The sequence below is a fragment of the Mytilus galloprovincialis genome, chromosome 3 (assembly GCF_965363235.1).
Source record: "Mytilus galloprovincialis chromosome 3, xbMytGall1.hap1.1, whole genome shotgun sequence".
Lineage (NCBI taxonomy): Eukaryota > Metazoa > Mollusca > Bivalvia > Mytilida > Mytilidae > Mytilus > Mytilus galloprovincialis.
The window spans coordinates 86313048-86317734 of NC_134840.1; the positions used below are offsets into that span (position 1 = coordinate 86313048).

A 4687-nucleotide genomic window follows, 5' to 3' on the forward strand; every position below is an offset into this window, starting at 1 on the left:
TAACATCAGATGGAAACGTTTGAATATTTAGAAGACCGTGTCGTGTGTTAATGTATTTTGAGTGGTCTCGTTATGTACATATATATCCTAATAGATTTCAACAGGACACTAAAACTCTCTGATCGTGCAATAGAAATATGATTAACAGAAAAAGACAAACATCAGCAACTATATCACTGAATGAATTAATACAAAGTAAATTAAATTCAATATTTTTTAATCAGCACTAATATTCAATAATTACAAGTGTAAAATATGCTTAGAATATAACTAACAAAGGTATAACATTGAGCAATTATATATATATTTTCCATATTGCCTCCAAAAGGAGAGTGTTTAAATTCGACAAACTGACGACCACGTAAACTCAGAGTCATCGTCAGATTCGCTGTGTGATAGGTTTATTGTACAGCGTTTCTTTGGCATAGGTTCGTCGTTGTCACCACTACAACTAAATAGTCTTCTCTTGACCCTTTGACCTCTTCTGGTACTATTATAGAATGATAGTTCTGCCGAAATAATGTCCAGTTCTTGTAAAACGAATTCATCAAGACGACAAAGTTCTAGTTTTGGAGTCGTGGGTTGTTGTTTCTTTGGATTCGGGGAATAAAACAAATCGTCGTACAATGAGTTTGTTCCAGTATTACAATTATCAAGACTAAGCTGACATGGTGTAAAAACTTCTTGTAAATTTTGTAGTATTTGGTCCAAGTAGTCTGAAATAATTGAAAAAATATATAGTCAAATATGCAATTGAAACTGTTAGAGCGTACCTAGTTTGTCTAACATTCATATTATTGGTAAGTGTAAAAGAATCACTTATGAATGTACAATAAATGTACACAAGTTTATATTGTGAAAACATAAATTATAGGCGTTTATAATTTGATTTTATAATGCAATTCACCTTATCATTTTGTCCAACTTTTAAATGTTTCTCTAAATTCAAGACTTAGATTGTATAAAACAAAAATTGTGTACTACTTTTATCAAATTGATTTAGAAACTTAAAACATAACACTAACATAAATGTTATACATACCATATTCAAAGAAGTTGACCTGACTGTATTTGTTACAAGGGGTTTGGAAGATTTGCATCTCAAGCGTAAAACAGTCCATTTTAACAATAATTAGGCAGTGTATTTTTTCAAGGTACGAAGAAGAGTGAATAAATTCCTGAGAGGGTGAATGAAATATATACCTTAACATTCCCCGCCCCCTTACACGCTGTCAGGACGCTGTCAAACTCTGTATATTAAAGTATCCAGATCTTAATTATACCTTGTTTATTGTCAAGATGCTACTCTCCTCAAACATCAAAGAATAAATTACATGTAGATTAATCTATGGCTTCCTTCGCACTAATTATCACACCTAATCAAATACCTATAAACCTGCAATTAAACCATAAATGGGTCATTGTGATTTCATGTGTATAGAAGATTAAAGACTGTATAAACATATGTTAATTAATTAATCAATTATCGAAAATACTTTTGAATAATATTATTTAAACAAACTTATATGATTTAATGTTGTTGGTTTTTTTAAATTTGTATGATTTATTGTATTTGATGTAAACAAAATTTATATGAATTAGTCATTGCAATGATCACCCCAAAAAAATCTATCTCGGATAAATATTGAAGATAACGTTCTTAAATGATTTCCATTTTTTTTTTAAATTTTATACATATATTCATTTAAAGTTACGGAATTTTTTCGTGAAAGAAAGAAGACAATTTCTGTTAACTTTTGCATTAGATTTGGGAACAATAAAAAAAAATCATGTATAAGTCATATGTCTCTGGTCAAGTAAAGATTGGGCGTACTATTTTGTTCACTATTTTAAGAAGCTTCATCCAAGTTCTCTAGAAATCAGTTGTCATATCATACGATATGCATGTTGATTCTCTTCAAGAAATGTTTGGGTGACACATGTTTCTAACTCAACCTATGCCAACATTTTGAAATTTAGGTATAAAATTGTATGAAAAAATGTTGGCATAGGTTGAATAATTTGTTACCGATTAAGTGTTATAAAAACATAAATTAATCAGGGGCTAATCAATTTACAACCAGTTTAAACCTACCGTTAAAGTATAAAGTTTTTTCAAGTACAAGTGAAAATGTAGGTATAATTGTGTGTGTTGAGGATCTCTATTTCATATAGGAACTAGTTAAAAATAATATAATGAAATGATGAGAAAAAAAAAGAATTTTCATGGATTTGTATTAAAGAAGCGATCATCTTGTCATATTAAGTATATATCAGTTCTCATGAATAATATAAAATATAATTATGATCAAAATATTAAATTTTATATAAAATAGTTTTCTTCAAATACAATGACATAATACACTATTGATACTCGTGTATTTAATAAGCACTGACTCGTGTAAAATATATATTATAAATGTTCACTATTAATAGCAACATATAGATATAGGAAGATGTGGTGTGAGTGCCAATGAGACAACTCTTCATCCAAATAACAATTTAAAGTAAACCATTATAGGTCAATGTAGGGCCTTCAACACGGAGCCTTGGCTCACACCGAAAAAAAAAAGCTATTAACGGCCCCAAATGACTAGTGTAAAACCATTCAAACGGGAAAACCAACAGTCTAATTTATATAAAAAAAAAAGATAAACAAGAAACACGTATAAATTACATAAACAAACGACAACTACTGTACATAGGATTAGACAAATTTCACTATTATGATTGTCTCAAAAGTCAAACTATAAGATATGATGCTGCATCTGCACAATCAACTGGTGTTATGTTATCCTTTGGTCTCTTGGACAGGTTTCACAAAGATATCTCAGGAGTAACCCGGAAATAAATCGAATATAATTTTCTTTGCTTCACTCTCCATTAATTGCTTTTCATGAAGGATGATTTTAAGGTATATTCTAGTCCTTATTGGGTTTCACAAAGTGGTCCTAAATTTTGACATTTTCTAAAGTTGGTCACAAAGTAAGGACTACACAAGCGGTTTCCAAATTAGAGACACAAAATGTAACCATAAATCTCACAACTCAATATAATAAATGAAAACAAACACAGAGTACTTAATTTTTTGAAACTAAAACAAAGTAAATAGAGGTTGCACTGTCCAACTGGAAAGTTGCTGCCTATAAATGAACCAAAAAAATCATTCTATTTGATATTTATATTTTTAAGTTTTATATTGAAAAATTAATTTGATTTAAAAAAAAATCTGTTGAAATTTGGTAAGTTTGTATATCTTGTTGCTGTTTAATTATGTTTCATATAAAAGACAACAAAATAATGAACAAAAATTATCATAAAAATTTGCACCAATAAATTAGCTTTTTATCTCTTTTTTTCTCAAGTATTGATATATTTAAGTGTTTAATTTCAGAAAGTTAGTCTATTTTTTATTTTATTATGATTTTTTTTTATTTTTTTCAACCAATTTTGCTAGTATCAAGGGTTCTATTTAACAATTTTTGTCCTTTTAGAAAATTTTGAATTATTCCATTTTAACTACAACACAATTGTCCAAATACTTTATTTTTGTTTCTGAATTTTCAAAGAGTTAATAACTGTAAAATTAAATGCTTAAATATACTGACTGTATTTTACCTTTTATCAATTAATAATTGCTATAACAACACCTATTGTATTTTGTTTGTAGGCATAGGTTGAATATATTTTTATCAAATGTTGGCATAGGTTGAAGACACCCTTTACCTAAGATGTGAAAAAGAGGGCGTATTGCATTTCCGCTAATTTTTCAAAATCCCAATACTACGTTTCCGCAAATTTAAAGTATACGTTTCCGCAATTTGTATTTATTACTTTTCCGCAAATTTACCTGGTAAATTGTAAATTATAAATATTTAAATATTTGAATATCATATATAAGATAAATTATTATTATTTTTTTTTTAATAAAGAAAAGGTTCTGATCTATCTTATATCTACAATATACTAGATATAACTAGTTGACTCTGGTAGGGATTAGTTAAACTTCATTGAGAAACCCAATGAAAATTATTTGTTTTAAAAGTGTTCACCTTATCCGTAGACATAAAAAGGTAATCACACTCAACATTTGATCACACATAAAAATGGACCTAGTACATATATTGTCATTGTATATTGCATTATAAATCTGAATTGATATATTCTTATTTGTTTTCTCTTTTTGCAGATGTAGTTCCCTTAAAGGTTGCTCAGCATCTATAACAACTGATCCCGAAGGTACTGCTGTTGTGAAAACCAAGAATACCCACAGCAACGATAGAGATGAACACAAGGCAGAAACACGTCAGCTTCGAGTCCGTGTTCGACAAAACTCTGGTGACATTTCCCAGCGACCGTCACAAGTGATTAGAGGTGAGCTTCAGAAAATGGACGAAAATCTATTAAATCATCAAGACTTGAAAAATGTTGCTATGTCCTTATACAGAGAAAGGCGAAAACAGTTTCCAAAGTTACCAAAAAGTAGATTAGAAATTCAAGAGACATTACGACAAATGGATTTGAACACTAGCAAAACTGAAAGTTTCACTTTGGTGAATGATTTGGATTCGGGAATCGTTATTTTTTCATGTTTCGCCAACTTGGAATGTCTATGTAATGAAATGACTGATATTTTCATAGATGGCACATTTAAATCCTGTCCGAAATTCTTCTACCAACTGTATTC

At 29.2% G+C, this 4687-nt stretch overlaps 1 long non-coding RNA gene across 1 annotated transcript; it reads right to left on the minus strand.

The window, feature by feature from the left end:
• Positions 1–200: 200 nt before the first annotated feature.
• LOC143069251 (uncharacterized) lies at positions 201–1275 on the minus strand. The gene is made up of 2 exons (XR_012976349.1): positions 1043–1275; positions 201–716 (listed from the first exon to the last, which is right to left on the minus strand). It is a non-coding gene; the product is annotated as an uncharacterized LOC143069251 (long non-coding RNA).
• Positions 1276–4687: the final 3412 nt, after the last annotated feature.